The sequence below is a fragment of the Mauremys reevesii genome, linkage group 13 (genome assembly GCF_016161935.1).
Source record: "Mauremys reevesii isolate NIE-2019 linkage group 13, ASM1616193v1, whole genome shotgun sequence".
NCBI classification, from domain to species: domain Eukaryota; kingdom Metazoa; phylum Chordata; order Testudines; family Geoemydidae; genus Mauremys; species Mauremys reevesii.
The window spans coordinates 8,985,766-9,002,176 of record NC_052635.1 but is presented as its reverse complement, the minus strand read 5'-3'; the positions used below and the strand labels follow the sequence as shown (position 1 = coordinate 9,002,176).

The 16,411-nt window shown below is 55.0% G+C and overlaps 1 long non-coding RNA gene and 1 other non-coding gene across 2 annotated transcripts; one reads left to right on the top strand and one right to left on the bottom strand.

Moving 5' to 3' along the window:
• Positions 1-5,503: 5,503 nt before the first annotated feature.
• LOC120380282 lies at positions 5,504-15,322 on the top strand. Its single transcript, XR_005587692.1, has 3 exons — positions 5,504-5,559; positions 13,629-13,741; positions 14,907-15,322. It is a non-coding gene; the product is annotated as an uncharacterized LOC120380282 (long non-coding RNA).
• TRNAL-CAA lies at positions 8,508-8,589 on the bottom strand. Its single transcript has one exon. It is a non-coding gene; the product is annotated as a tRNA-Leu (tRNA).
• Positions 15,323-16,411: the final 1,089 nt, after the last annotated feature.

The following is a 16,411-nucleotide window of genomic DNA, read 5'->3' as shown; positions in this document are numbered from 1 at the left end:
TAGCAGGGTGGCTGGCGGAGAGGAGCGGATAGCAGGGTGGCTGGCGGAGAGGAGCGGATAGCAGGGTGGCTGGCGGAGAGGAGCGGATAGCAGGGTGGCTGGCGGAGAGGAGCGGATAGCAGGGTGGCTGGCGGAGAGGAGCGGATAGCAGGGTGGCTGGTTGAGAGGAGCGGAGAGCAGGGTGGCTGGCGGAGAGGAGCGGATAGCAGGGTGGCTGGCGGAGAGGAGCGGATAGCAGGTGGCTGGCGGAGAGGAGCGGATAGCAGGGTGGCTAGCGGAGAGGAGCGGATAGCAGGGTGGCTGGCGGAGAGGAGCGGATAGCAGGGTGGCTGGCGGAGAGGAGCGGATAGCAGGGTGGCTGGCGGAGAGGAGCGGATAGCAGGGTGGCTGGCGGAGAGGAGCGGATAGCAGGGTGGCTGGCGGAGAGGAGCGGATAGCAGGGTGGCTGGCGGAGAGGAGCGGATAGCAGGGTGGCTGGCGGAGAGGAGCGGATAGCAGGGTGGCTGGCGGAGAGGAGCGGATAGCAGGGTGGCTGGCGGAGAGGAGCGGATAGCAGGGTGGCTGGCGGAGAGGAGCGGATAGCAGGGTGGCTGGCGGAGAGGAGCGGATAGCAGGGTGGCTGGCGGAGAGGAGCGGATAGCAGGGTGGCTGGCGGAGAGGAGCGGATAGCAGGGTGGCTGGCGGAGAGGAGCGGATAGCAGGGTGGCTGGCGGAGAGGAGCGGATAGCAGGGTGGCTGGCGGAGAGGAGCGGATAGCAGGTGGCTGGCGGAGAGGAGCGGATAGCAGGTGGCTGGCGGAGAGGAGCGGATAGCAGGGTGGCTGGCGGAGAGGAGCGGATAGCAGGGTGGCTGGCGGAGAGGAGCGGATAGCAGGGTGGCTGGCGGAGAGGAGCGGATAGCAGGGTGGCTGGCGGAGAGGAGCGGATAGCAGGGTGGCTGGCGGAGAGGAGCGGATAGCAGGTGGCTGGCGGAGAGGAGCGGATAGCAGGGTGGCTGGCGGAGAGGAGCGGATAGCAGAGTGGCTGGCGGAGAGGAGCGGATAGCAGGGTGGCTGGCGGAGAGGAGCGGATCGCAGGTGGCTGGCGGAGAGGAGCGGATTGCCGGTGGCTGGCGGAGAGGAGCGGATAGCAGGGTGGCTGGAGAGAGGAGCGGATAGCAGGGTGGCTGGCGGAGAGGAGCGGATAGCAGGGTGGCTGGCGGAGAGGAGCGGATAGCAGGGTGGCTGGCGGAGAGGAGCGGATAGCAGGGTGGCTGGCGGAGAGCAGCGGATAGCAGGGTGGCTGACGCAGAGGAGCGGATAGCAGGGTGGCTGGCAGAGAGTGGCGGATAGCAGGGTGGCTAGCTGAGAGGAGCGGATAGCAGGGTGGCTGGCTGAGAGGAGCGGATAGCAGGGTGGCTGGCGGAGAGGAGCGGATAGCAGGGTGGCTGGCGGAGAGGAGCGGATAGCAGAGGGTGGCGGAGGAGCGGATAGCAGGGTGGCTGGAGGAGCGGATAGCAGGTGGCTGGAGAGGAGCGGATAGCAGAGTGGGTGGCAGAGAGGAGCGGATAGCAGGGTGGCTGATGGAGAGGAGCGGATAGCAGGGTGGCTGGCGGAGAGGAGCGGATAGCAGGGTGGCTGGCTGAGAGGAGCGTCTAGCTTGGTGGGTTGCGGAGAGGAGCGGATAGCAGGGTGGCTGGCGGAGAGGAGCGGATAGCAGGGTGGCTGGCGGAGAGGAGCGGATAGCAGGTAGGCTGGCGGAGAGGAGCGGATAGCAGGTTGGCTGGCGGAGAGGAGCGGATATCAGGGTGGCTTGCGGAGAGGAGCGGATAGCAGGGTGGCTGGAGAGGAGCGGATAGCAGGGTGGCTGGAGGAGCGGATAGCAGGTGGCTGGAGGAGAGGAGCGGATAGCAGGGTGGCTGGCGGAGAGGAGCGGATAGCAGGGTGGCTGGAGGAGAAGATAGCAGGGTGGCTGGCGGAGTGGAGCTGACATCAGTGTGGCTGGCGGATAGGAGCGGATAGCAGTGTGGCTGGCGGAGAGGAGCGGATAGCAGGGTGGCTGGCGGAGAGAGCGGATAGCAGGATGGCTGGCGGAGAGGAGCGGATAGCAGGTGGCTGGCGGAGAGGAGCGGATAGCAGGGTGGCTGGCGGAGAGGAGCGGATAGCAGGATGGCTGGCGGAGAGGAGCGGATAGCAGGTGGCTGGCGGAGAGGAGCGGATAGCAGAGTGGCTGGCGGAGAGGAGCGGATAGCAGGGTGGAGAGGAGCGGATAGCAGGGTGGCTGGCGGAGAGGAGCGATAGCAGGGTGGCTGGCGGAGGAGCGGATAGAAGGGTGGCTGGCGGAGAGGAGCGGATAGCAGGGTGGCTGGCGGAGAGGAGCGGATAGCAGGTGGCTGGCGAGAGGAGCGGATAGAAGGGTGGTTGGCGGAGAGGAGCGGATAGCAGGGTGGCTGTACGAGAGGAGCGGATAGCAGGGTGGCTGGCGGAGAGGAGCGGATAGCAGGGTGGCTGGCGGAGAGGAGCGGATAGCAGGTGGCTGGCGGAGAGGAGCGGATAGCAGGGTGGCTGGCGGGAGAGAGGAGCGATAGCAGGGTGGCCGGCGGAGAGGAGCGGATAGCAGGGTGGCTGGCGGAGGAGCGGATAGCAGGGTGGCTATGGAGAGGAGCGGATAGCAGGGTGGCTGGCGGAGAGGAGCGGATAGCAGGTGGCTGGCGAGAGGAGCGGATAGCAGGTGGCTGGCGGAGAGGAGCGGACAGCAGGGTGGCTGGTAAAGAGGAGCCGATAGCAGGGTGGCTGGCGGAGAGGAGCGGATAGCAGGTTGGCTGGCGGAGAGGAGCGGATAGCAGGGTGGCTGGCGGAGAGGAGCGGATAGCAGGGTGGTTGGCAGAGGAGAGCTGATAGCAGGGTGGCTGGCGGAGAGGAGCGGATAGAAAAGTGGCTGGCGGAGAGGAGCGGATAGAGAAGTGGCTGGCGGAGAGGAGCGGATAGCAGGGTGGCTGGCGGAGAGGAGCGGATAGCAGGGTGGCTGGCGGAGAGGAGCGGATAGCAGGGTGGCTGGCGGAGAGGAGCGGATAGCAGGGTGGCTGGCGGAGAGGAGCGGATAGCAGGGTGGCTGGCGGAGAGGAGCGGATAGCAGGGTGGCTGGCGGAGAGGAGCGGATAGCAGGATGGCTGGCGGAGAGGAGCGGATAGCAGAGTGGGTGACACCGAGGAGCGGATAGCAGGGTGGCTGGCGGAGAGGAGCGGATAGCAGGGTGGCTGGCGGAGAGGAGCGGATAGCAGGGTGGCTGGCGGAGAGGAGCGGATAGCAGGGTGGCTGGCGGAGAGGCGCAGCTGGTGGTGAAGATTGCAGGAGAACCCCATGGAGAGGCGTGACAGTCAGGTGTCAACCTGAGCAGTGGAGCATGTAAGATGCACAACCCCACCCCCACATACCTTTTCCTGCTTCCACCCAGGCTGGGAGGTAAACTCTGCAGAGGAACTTCTGAACTCTGGAGGCTGCACTGACCAAGGACAGAAACTGCGGGTGGGGGGAGACTGTTGGGCTGCTGGACTTTTAGACCCTGAGGGGGAAAGGACACTGCTAAACTTACTTGGGGGTGGGTCTTTTGCTCATGGTTTGTGTTATGAATCCTGTTTGTGGTGTTTTCCCAACATGATGCCACATTGTTTCCCTCCGTTATGAAAAGGATTTTGCTACACTCAGAGTCTGTGCTTGTGAGAGGGGAAGTCTTGCCCCTTAGGGGGGTGATATGTCATTGTCCCAGGTCACTGGGTGGGGTCAGAGCCGGTTTTACATTGTGTTATTGAAATAGATCCCTACAGCCTGAACCCGGCCCTTGTTGCTGCCAACTCAGACGGGCAGAAGAGTTTCATTAGGAAGAACAACCTACAATCTGGAGCCCCCCCCAGGGCCTGTGCCTCACACACTCAGCTGTGCGCTGTGTTCAGCCAGCTCCCCTCCAGGCACTGGGAATCCTTCACTGCCTGGAGACTGAACAGACCTTGGCTGCGTGTTCTCGAGTCGCTGGGCTGCCCGTGGAGCACACGGCAGGGGGGGGGCGGGGGGGGAAGGGGGTGGGGGGGGGCGGGAGACACAGACACTCACACGCAGGGACCGGCTGGGAGCAGCCCCTCCCCCCTCCCGGGACTCACCTGGCAGCAGCAGCAGGAGCCCCAGGGCCAGAGGTCCGAGGAGCAGCAGCAGCAACAGGGCCAGGAGGCAGCTCACATGGCTCCCGCAGCGCAGGACAGCGCCCCCCGTGGCCGGGAGGAGGAATTACACCCTTCTCAGCCAGAGCCCTTCAAAGCTTCCCTCGCAGGGAAGCCAGTTATCAAGCGGTTCTAAAACCGCTTCTAAATTTAACAACCGGTTCGTGCGAACCAGTGCGAACCGGCTCCAGCTCACCCCTGTATAAGGCTGATGTATCATCTCCATCTTGTCTTCAATCCTGCTTCTTACCTCTGGAGGGACTTTGCTACAACCTGAAGCTCTGCACAAAGGACTGAATGACCCATCCCAGCGGGGGATGTTCCAGAGACTTGATTTGAACCTGCAGTTTATGCCATCGCTGCTGCAAGCCTGAACTAAGAACATTGCCATTGCTGTATGTAATTGATTCCATTTAACCAATTCTAGCTCTCATCTCTACCTTTTTCCCTTTACAAATAAACCTTTAGATTTTAGATTCTAAAGGATTGGCAACAGCGTGATTTGTGGGTAAGATCTGATGTGTATATTGACCTGGGTCTGGGGCTTGGTCCTTTGGGATCAAGACAACCTTTTTCTTTTATTGGGGTGTTGGTTTTCATAACCATTCATCCCCAGGACGAGTGCACTGGTGGTGATACTGGGAGACTGGAGTGTCTAAGGAAATTGCTCGTGTGACTTGTGGTTAGCCAGTGGGGTGAGACCGAAGTCCTCTTTGTGTGGCTGGTTTGGTTTGCCTTAGAGGTGGAAAAACCCCAGCCTAGGGCTGTGACTGCCCTGTTTGAGCAATTGGTCCTGATTTGGCACTCTCAGTTGGGTCCCGCCAGAACCGCCTCGTCACACATCCATGTGCAGAATGAATTTTGTAACGTGCACCAATATACAGGTGATGTGTCACACCTCACCTCCATATTGGTGCGCACAACACAATTCATTCCGCACACGGACAACAAATTAGAGGAAACACTGCTCCTGACTTTCAACCTACCTGTCACATCTTGAATTTCATACATTGACTGATCAGAATAAAGTGCTCTCAAGTGAGCTATAGACCAACGGTGGTTCATAGTAATTATTCAGCAAGTATTTTAGAAAACTTAGAACATTAGAGGAAATCATGAACTGCCAAGAGACAATTAATGGAGAGAAGCAGCAAGATTAATCCCGTACATTGGATTGGTTGTGACTTCTTTGCCTGATCTGAAAAAAGACCAAAAGGACCTGAGTCTCCTCGCTGTCGATAGCCCCCTGCTCGGCCAATCAGCACTGAGACTCTGAGGGGGCGGGAGGCTGAGGGGTCTCACCAGATGTGCCAAAGGACGGCCCAGGTCACCATCAGAGGAGATCACTCTCAGATCCAGCCCCACCTCTTGGTGAGGACCTCCCGCAATGAGAGCAACCTCCCTCCCCCGCCCACACTCTACACACCCCTCCTTGGTAGAGGGAGGGAAGCGGGGGGAAAGAAGCAAGAGAAGAGGCGAAAGGAGGGAGGAAAGAGGAAAAGGGAAACCAAAAAGGACAAACCCCAATGTCCCCAGGGATTCCAACCATCAAATCCTAGGTAGGAAATCAAATTCTGCCACCTGAAGCCAGTGTTTCCTGGGCCTAGAATGCTGCCTGCGCCAGGTGGATCAGACTGAACAGGTTCCAAACCTCTCTCAGCCTCTTACCTTGTCAAAGGGAAGTTTGTTTTCGGCACAGTCAGTGGCAGGAAAGGAGAAAACTCCACAGAGGTTCCTCCTCATGCTCACAGCCGTGAATCCTAATTCTCTCTCAGCCCTCCAGGAGAGACCTCGTGAAGGAGACTTGCAGCAGCAAAGCCGGGGGTCTCAGAGACTGGCCTGGCCCTGCACCTCGGTTCTGCTCGGCTGATGTTGGGGTCTCTCTGTGAGGTCACCCCCTCCCCACCACCTTTGCCCAATAGGCCGAGTTCCTGCAAAAGGCCTTTGTGATGTCACTGCCACACCCACCCCTCCCCTCAAAGCTGATGTCCTGCCCCTGGCCAGCCTCGTTGGGTGTTTGAGTTGTTTCCCCTGAATCACCGCACTCAATGACTGTTCAGTCTGTGGATGGAGCCGCTACACAATAAAACATCAGTTTTTCATAAATTAGTAGCCTTAAGGCCAGAAGGGACCATTAGAGCATCTAATCTGACTCCCTGCATATCCCAGCCCATCTGTGTATCACAATAGCTTCTTTTTGACTAAAGCACCTTCCCAAAGGCCTCTAGTCTTCATTGGAAGACATCAAGAGATGCAGAATCCATCACTTCTCTTGGCAGCTTGTTCCAGTGATGAATCACCCTCCCTCTTACAAATCTTGCCTTGCTCCAATGAGAATTTTTCTGATTTCTGCTTCCAGCCATTGGTTCTTGTTATGCCTTTCTTTGCAAGACTAAAGAGCCCTTTAAATACTTGGTGTTTTCTCTCGCGAAGGCACTTGCACACTGCAATCAGCTCTCCTCTAAACAGATTGAGCTTTTCAATGCCTCCTTATAAGACATCTTCTCCATCCCTCAAATATGGCTCTTTTCTGCACCCTCTCCAGTTTTTAAAACGTTATTTTTGAAACGTGGACACCAGAACGGGATGCAGTGTTCCAGTATCAGTCTCACTACAGCTGAATCACTTCCTTTCCAGCCTCTGTTTATCTAGCCATGGATGGTGTCACTGCCTCCCAGGACTTGTGCAGTCTCTCAGCCCTGTACAGTCCTTGGAAGGAACCCCTTCAGTGTGACAGCCCTTCTTGGAGATTCACTCTCTCGAGGGTAAAGGCCCTCTGCCTCCGTGAAAGGCACTTCTCTGAGACCTGAGCATGCCTGTCTGCCATGGGCCCCTCAGGAGTCCTCCTCTGGACCCTGGGGCCTCTACTCCCAGAGGAAGAATGCAACCCGATGTCTAGACTGCAGTGATGCTCAGCCAGTGTAAGAGAGGGTTTATTGAGCATCTGAACATAGCACAGGAAACTCTCAGGCCTCAGGCCTAACCTCCCTCTGCACAGTCCAGCTAGGTCTCTCCTGCATCCATGTGGGCTCTGGCTGTTTTCTCTCCCCAGTCCAGACGCCCCTCTTTCCAGCCAAGCATCCGATCTCATCTTCCCACAAGCCTCTGTCCTTTGTCTTCTGTCCCAGAGAAACTGGCTGCCTGGGTCCCTCTCTCTCTTTAGCGAGGGGAGGGAGAGCTGAGATTTCAGGCTGTCGTGTTTATGGCTGGATTGCTGCTATTATTTGACAGAACCTGACAATTCAATGGCACAAACGGGGGAACGGGGCAGCGCTACAGTGTCAGGGAGTGAACTGGAGAAAATACAGGAAGGATTTCTAGCAAGGGCGCCGTGTAACTAACCAGAATGAAGAATATTCTCTGCCCCCCTCGTCTAACTCTGGGCCTGACTCTCTCCCGTGCTGAGGCCCCTTGCCCTGTCTCTGGCCGTGTCTGGGGGCTTCATGCCCCGGTAGAGCCCCGAAGGTAAAGGTGTGATGTAGCCTCAGCCCCAACAAGACTCAGGCCCATGTCACTTTCATCCTGGGTTTCAGATGAGTGACCCCATGGTCTGGCCACCGGTGCCCAGACCATGGCCCGGCCACAGAGGCCCCGCCCCTGCTCATCCTCGTCCCCCGAGGCCCCGCCCACTTGCTGTTCACTGCCCTCCGCCCTCCCCAGACCCCCTACCTGCCCCTCACTTCCCCCAAGAGGACAGCTCAGTGGTTTGAGCATTGGCCTGCTAAACCCACGGTTGGGAATTCAATCCTTGAGGAGGTCGTTTGGGAACTGGGGTAAAAATCTGTCTGGGGATTGGTCCTGCTCTGAGCAGGGGGTTGGATTAGCTGAGCTCCTGAGGTCCCTTCCAGTTCTATGATCTAAGACGCCACTCACCTGCTGCTTTCTCCTCTCTGCCCCTTTCCCCTAAGGGGGGCTGCCAGGGGGCCAGGCCCCCATCGCTTTTTCCTGCCTTAGGTGAGCGGGGGGTGGGGAGGGTCCTTGGGGAAGGAGGCGGAGCAGGGGCAGGAAGAGGCAGAGAGAGGGAGGGGGCTCGGGGGAAAAGGCCCAGCGGGGGTGGGGCGCAGGCCTTGGGGGAAGAGGCGGAGGGGGGATGGGAGGAGGCAGAGCAGGGCATCGGGTTAAGAGGCAGAGCGGAGCCGGGTGCAGGTTGGGCCCCCACTTCTCTGGAGCTTCGCTTCCAGCACTCGAAAGATGACAATGGGCCCACGGAGGGGTGACCTGCCCCACATCCCCAGTGTTCCCCCCTGCATGGGCGGCCGTTTGGGGGAGACTCAGCTGCCCCTGGCCTCTTAGACGGGCTGTGGCTAAAACACTGGCCTTGCCGTGAGCAGGATTTGAACCTGCGCAGGGAAACCCTCTTGGATTTTGAGTCCAACACCTTAGCCACTCGGCCATCACAGCTGTGAGCAAAGCAGGCCCCTAAGGCCAGAGAAACGCCCAGGCCTGACGTCATCTGAACTGCAGAATTCAAACAGCAAACCTGGCTCCCAAAGCACCAGGGGGAATTTGGGGCTCTCGTTCCTTCGCCGTGTGGTTAAGCACCAAACCAGCACCCTCCTGTGGGCTCTGTCATTGTTCCTCTCCACACTGTAACGACCGAGACAGGGAGAGGTGACCTGACCTGACCAAGGTCAGACAGTGAGGTAGAATCCAGCTCTGCCCCCCACCAGCTCCCGGCTCTATCCGCCAATGGACTGACTTTCTCGCTGGATTAAACTGTTTGTACTGGACTCTTTTCTCCATCTATAAACAGGACTAAGCCACGACTGGACTGTCCGACAGGAGAATGGGCCACGCCCTTCCCCGGACCCTGGATTTCTCACCACTTCAGAGAAACTTGTTAGTGGAAAAATGAATCACATTCAAATGACTGCAGATTATGAACCGTTTGCTGTTGCCTTGGAACTTGGCCCCACCCAGCCTTTTCCCCTGAGTCAGGAATGATAATTTATTGGTTCACTCTGATTTGTTTCAGTTTTATGTTAGCAGCTATTGCCACTAATTGGTCAGAGCCCGTCACTTCCGGAAGTCCGAAACGTTTCCCCCCTAGCTCCCTTCTCGGTACCTTTGATTTTCCTCAGTCTCCTTCAGAGCACTGGCTTTCTTGGCACCAATAACCAAGACTGATTTCCAGATCAGGAGACGTGTCCTCCAGCTGCTGGAACTTCCCTGTTTCACACCTAGAAAGAAACAGGTTTTTCCCCATTAATCATTATCATATTTTATTGTCATATTTTATTCTGAATTTCTTGCCCGTGAGAAATGCTGAATTGAGGGACTGGAGAATGAGTCTCTGTGTATCCAGCCACAGAATAGCTGCAGCCCCAGCAATGGCTGTGCAAGCTTCCCCGAGGTGTCCCGTCAATGTGCTTCACTCCGATTTACGGAGACCAGCTCCGGGGACAGGATGAGTTCGGTCCCGTGGGCAATTCACTCCTCGGCCTCCATGCTTTGATGGCCAATAGATTCCAGTGTTCCTGCTGGTCATTGTTCTGTGGCCATCTGCCCACCTGCCACTGGACCGAGATCAGCTCCCCTCACACCAGCTCATTCCTCACCGGTCTGTGAATGGTCACCACGTCATACAGACGTTTGTTCACTCCTGCCGGGGGCAGAAGAGAACCCAGTGCCCTGGAGGTGACAGGCCCGTACTGTGTCCCCAGTCAGGGCCATCGTCCCTGCCCTGAGGTGGTGGCTGCTCTGGGGAGCTCACGCTGGCACCGGTTCAGCGGCCCCGCCGTTAGCTTCCTAGTGTAGCCGCTGAGACTCCCCACCCCCAGCGAGAGCCGTAGCCATGTTGGCAGGAGAAGCTCTCCCAGCGACATAGCCCTGCCCACACCGGCGCTTGGGTCAGTGTAACTGTGTCACTCGGGGGGTGGCTCATTCACACCCCTGAGCGACATACGTTCTACCGACACAAGGGGGCGTAGCCGCAGCCTGAGCAGAGAAGCGATTTAGAAAACAGATTTAGTTTCGTAGGAAATGCAGAAACCCAGGTTTGTAATAAACCAAAGGAGATTCCGACCCACGTGTCACCTTCACCACGTTGCAGTTGTGCCCTGGGACAGTTGTGTTGTCTCAGCCTGTGGCCAGACTAATGGCGTGTGCAGGGCCACGCCCCGTCTATGGGGCTTCTGACATCCTAGAGGGGAGAAAGGAGAAAAGACGCTCAGTCCCCCATGCCACTCACACAGGGGGCGGGAACTTCTGTGGTCATTTAAACAGGCTCAAGGTCCCCGAAAGAGTGAAAGGTGTTAACGTGCCGCTGTCACCGTCCAACACTGAACGGGGGAAACAAGGCTGGCGGTTTGGTAGAGAGAGACTTCAGCCCGCTTAGTCCCATGGCAAACACACCTCTCACATCCCTGCTAGTGTGTTACTGAAACACAGAGAGAAACAGAGACAGAGTTAAAGCAATGGAAATGTAAAGGAGTCAGTAAGGCTTGTCTTTAACAGCATCCCCTGTGCCCTTTCTCTTCAGCTGGGAGAGTTTTTAGAAGGAAAGTTCCTTATGTGATGGTCTCTTGGATGGTTTTGAAGAAGGTAACAGCTGTCCTGGGGAAATCAGAGAGATCAGCTGAGATGGGCTGGAGCTGTCATTGTTGTGGTGTCTCTTGTTAAAGTCCAATCCCATAAAGTCTAAGATAAGGCGAACACACACAAACGGGGAAAGAAGAGAACAGCAAAGATAGAAGATGCAGCTTCTGGCTCTGGCCTAGCACAAGGCCTTGCCAGCCGCTCAGAGACCTAGCAAGCTTGAACCCCCATTGGGCTGCTTGGGGCATGGCATTTAGCTGGCTTTCTGCTCACAGGCTTACAGCAGTGTTCAAAACACACAGTCTTGGCCAGCTAAGTCAGATTTTGATTGAACAGAAGCAGAAGGAGAGGGACAGGAAAAAGAAACTATAGGACTATAACAGCATTTAAAAAAGAACTGGATAAATTCATGGAGGTTAAGTCCATTAATGGCTATTAGCCAGGATAGGTAAGGAATGGTGTCCCTAGCCTCTGTTTGTCAGAGGGTGGAGATGGATGGCAGGAGAGAGATCACTTGATCATTACCTGTTAGGTTCACTCCCTCTGGGGCACCTGGCATTGGCCACTGTCGGTAGACAGGATACTGGGCTAGATGGACCTTTGGTCTAACCCGGTACAGCTGTTCTTATGTTCTTATAAAAATAGATCAGGAAGGAAAAAGACAGGCTGGGAGTGGAGGTGTCTTACTTAGGCCTGGCTACACTAGAAAATTAGGTCGGCATAACTACATCATTGAAGGGTGAAATCCACACCCCCAAGCAGCCTAGTTGAGCCAACAGAAGTCCTTCCCCCGTCCCGGAGAGAGTGCTAGGTCAAAGAAAGAATTCCTCCATCAGCCAGCTACCAGCAGTTGGAGATGGCATCCCGTTGGCATAGGGGTGTTTACATGGAAGGACCACAGCTGTGCTGCAGCAGTGTTTTAAGTGCAGACAAGCCCTGAGTCACACATCCCAGGTGGTGTTTGGGATTCAGTTGGAACCAGTGGCAATGACAATGTCATCTAGCTCCCTCTCTCTGGCACAGTCTGGTAAGAATATCTCATGGGTTCACGACAAGCAAGGTTTGGGGTTTGAGATGAGCTACATACCCAGGTCAATCTACAACTCAGATCTTAGCCCAGTAATCATGCTGTTGCCAATTCTTTAGTATCTAAAATATTAAGGTTTATTTCTGGAAAGGAAGGAAGGTGAGAGTTAAAATTGGTTGAAGGAATCAAATACATACAAGAATTGCAAAGTTCTTGGATCACGCTTGTAGCAGTGATGGAATAAACTGTTGGCTTTTTAAGTGTCTGGTTGCTTCTGAATCATTGGAAGGTCCTCAGTCCTTTGGTTAGAACGCTCCCATTAGTATAAGGTCATCATCAAGAGGTCTGAGCAGGAAAGAGGCCAAATGGAGATGTGTCCAGGGCCTTTTATAGCTTGTGGATGGAAACCCCCATTGTTTCAAACAAAGCCCTCAGTGGAGAGAGTGGAAAATGACAGGTAACGAGATGGTGTTTGGAGTCACATGGGCACGTCCCACGTCCATGCCTGATTTCGCTTAGTCACAGCAGAAGCCATGACCTAGACTCCAGATGGAACGTTCCCAGGCAAGTCCATTGAGAGCAGATAGGGGTGTGACCTTATCTAATTGAACTATGACCATATAGACCATTATTGCAACCACTGTCATATAGTTGCAACAAATCTTGTACAAAGATGGTGAAGTGAGGTGTCTATGAAAAGGTTGTCATTTGCTGGTTATGCTTATGCTGTCGGTATGTGTGTATTATTCTTGTATTTGAAGTTATGAATATTGGCTCTGTACTTGTATTTCACTGTTTGCTTCTGAGTAGCACCAGTGAAACATTTGGCCAGCTTATTGAGAAGGGGCTACTCAAGTTGAATGGCCCAATCAACAAGTACTTGACTGACAATGGAGCCTGGGAGACTCCAATCCACATCCAGTGAGCCTTCCTGGGAATGTTCAATGGCTGCTACCTGTAAGGAACCGAGTCATGTGTGGGCATGTGACATGCCCATGTGACTCCAAACTCCATCTTGCTGCTGTAATTTTCCACAGTAGGAACAAGGGGGTTTCCTGCCACATGACAAAGGATACAAAGGACCATGGACACCCCTCCATTTTGTCTTCAATCCTGCTTCTGACAACCTCTGGAGGGACGTTGCTACAAACTGAAGTTCTGAACACAGGACTGAATGACCCAGCGCAGCTGTGGATGGACCCCAGAGAGTTGATTTGAGCCAGGAGTTTATTCCATTCACTGCTACAAGCCTGACCAAGAACTTTGCCATTGTTGTATGTATTTGATTCCATTTAACCAATTTTAACTCTCATCTCTATTTCTTTCTTTTTATGAATAAACCTTTAGATTTTAGATTTTAAAGGATTGGCAAAAGTGTGATTTTTTTGGCACAATCTGATTTGTATATTGACCTGGGTTTTGTGGCTGGTCCTTTGGGAATGGGAGAACCTTTAACTGGGGACACTGGTTTTCATAATTAGTCATCCCTATAAGGAGTGGCGCTGGTGGTGATACAAGGGAACTGGGTATCTGAGGGAATTGCTTGTATGACGTCTGGTTGGCCAGTGGGGCCAGACCGAAGTCCTCTCTGGCTGGCTGGTTTGGTGCCTTAGAAGTGCAGGACCCCCAGGCTGGGGCTGCGGCTGCAGCTGCCCTGTTTCTTAGCAATTCACCCTGAACTGGCTCTCTCAGTAGAGCACACTTGTTACAAGCGGGTTACACATCTATTTGCTAAAGAGCAGTGGAATATTAGAGGTCTGGACTGCTGAGTTAAGGGAGTGTGGTGTAGTGATTAGTGACAGGATAATCAAAGACCATATAGTTGACTCATTCAGTCTGAAAAGCACCACATTAAAGCTCTGGTTTCCATTCCTAGTCCTGCGCGATGTGACTTCTCAATTACCTGATAGGAAAAAAGAGGGAAGATGGTATCCAGCACTTGACTTCCATCTAGAGCTGTGACCATGATGCTCTGGTCAGTGAGTCGAGGTCTGTGTGAAGCGCATGGAATTTTAAACAGCTCCCTTTGCAGGTGACATTGGAAGCGTTGGTGCCCTGGATCCTAAGCTCTCAGGGTATCTGGTGGGACACCGTGTCTATGGAACTCTGCCTGCCTTTGAGGTCCAGTGGGACAGGCAGCCAGCATCAACCCAAATACTGAATATCCCGCAAAATCTGTTAGCTTCAGCCCTCTGCTGGTGCAGCGGGGCTCCCTTGTTTCCAGATGAACAATTGCATTCACAGGCAGCACAGAGATACCAAACAGGCTGCGGATATTCCTTGTGCTTATCACGCATTGCTGGAGTGGCCAGAGGCGGGCTAATGGGAGGGGAGACGTCTCTGAAATTGGGTCCAAACTGTTAAAAAGTTTGAATGCCCTCTCCCCTGCTGTCAGGGCTTTGAATTTATTTCCTGTCTGCTCCTGATTTAAGATGTGAAGATGTGGCAGCCAGCTGCCATGAGGCCTCTGGGCCTGGAGCAGGGCCGGCGCTTCCATTTAGGTGACCTAGGCAGTCGCCTAGGGTGCCAGGATTTGGGGGGGCAGCATTTTGCCGGGAGGGCGGCAGGCGGCCCCGGTGGACCTCCCGCAGGCGTGCCTGGGGAGGGTCCGCTGGTCCCGCGGCTCCTGCGGGAGGACCACCGGAGCCGCGGGACCAGCGGACCCTCCGCAGCAACACCTGCGGGAGGTCCACCGGAGCCGCGGGACCAGCGGACCCTCCGCAGGAACGCCTGCGGCTTGTCCACCGGAGCCGCGGGACCGGTGGCGAAATGGGTAGAGCCGGCCCTGCGCCTAGGGCGCCAAAAACCCTGGCACCGCTCCTGGCCTGGGGAAGTTAATTCACATCAATGTAGCAGTTCCCACTACACAGGTGCCAAGAACAATGTGATAAAACAGTGGTAATGATGCATCAGACTCCCCCCGGTGAAAATCCATGTACCTCCAGTGACTTCAATGGATCTAGGCCAACTTGCACCACGTGAGAATCTGGCCCAACATTGTACCCAGTTGTAGAGCAGCCCATGTAAGTAGCTGTGTCCTCGGCAGCATCTCCAGTCACCAGTCCCCCCCGGCAGTGGGGTTTCCTTTTCTGGTTCCAGAGGGCTGCTCCTCAGGTTCCCTGTTGAATCTCATAGTGACATTGCTGTATTCCAGACAGTGCAGAACGAAGGGCCCAGGAACACGAGACACAGCATGGTGAATGTGTTTGACTGATGACTATGGATCTCAAGCAATGCACCCTGTGGGAAAAGAGCAGCATGTGAGACCTTTTCCTCAAAGAAAATGATTTCAGCTCACACCACCCTTCTGCAACAACATATCAGTTCTGCAGTGCAATGCATTAAATAGCTGCTATGTGGTACCCAGTCACAAAGCAGCCCATGGAACTAACTGTCTCACTACCAGCCTCTCTGGTCATCCCTCCTTTCCTTCCCAGTTCCCTTTTCTGGCCTCACACGACCACTCCCCAGATCTCCTCCTGCAGCCAGAATGGACACGTGGCCTGAGAGCTTCGGAGACTTGAGTTCTCTGTTCATCCCATACCCTGTGCAGTGCTGGGTCCCAGTGCCAGCTCCCCTCACACACGCTGCCTCAGCCACTGGGCCGCAGCCCGGACCTGGGGGACAGACGAGTTTGTCTCCATGGTCTATAGGGTCCTTGGATTCTCTTACAGCAAGGGGAACAATCAGTGCAGGCTCTGCTGGTGACATTCGTGTGCAATGGGGACAGGCTGAGATCCCAGCACATGCCACTTTCAGCAACTGCCCACAGGGGTCAGGGTTGGATTATTAAACTGAAACTAAACCCAAGGCACTGCGGGGAGGAGTTCCTGTTAGGGAAGGGAGCAGCTCTACCTGCTCACAGCTGCAAGAGGTTTTTTTAAAAAACTTTCCACAACAAAAGCAGCAGAGATTGGGGATAATGAAGTCATAGAAATGTAGAAGTGGAAGGGACCTCGAGAAGCCATCTAGTCCAGTCCCCTGCACCAAGGCAGGACTAACTATTATCTAGACCACCCCTGACAGGAGTTTCTCTAGCCCGGTCTTCAAAACCCCCAGTGACTGGGCTTCCAATCTCCCTGGAAAGGTTATTCCACAGCTTAAGGACCCTTATCATTGGACAGCTCCCCCCCCACCCCCCAATATCTAACCTAAAGCTCCCTTGCTACACATTAAGCTGATTACTTCTTGTCCTGCCCTCAGTGGACATGGAGAACAATTGATCACAGTCCTCTTTATAACAGCCCTGAACAGATTTGAAGACTTTTATCAGGTCCCTTATCAGTCTTTTCTCAGGACTAAACATGGCCAGTTTTTAACTTCTCCACTGTCAGCTTTTCTAAACCTTTTACCATCTTTTTTGTTGCTCTCCTCTGGACTGTCTCCAATTTGTCCACCTCAGAGACTCATAGACTTTAACATCAGAAGGGACCATTACGATCATCTAGTCTGACCTCCTGCACAATGCAGGCCACAGAATCTCACCCGCCCACTCCTGTAAGAAACCCCTAACCTATGCCTGAGTTACTGAAGTCCTCAAATCGTGGTTTGAAGACCTCAAGCTGCAGAGAATCCTCCACCAATGACCTGTGCCCCACGCTGCAGAGGAAGGCGAAAAACCTCCAGGGCCTCTGCCAATCTGCCCTGGAGGAAAATTCC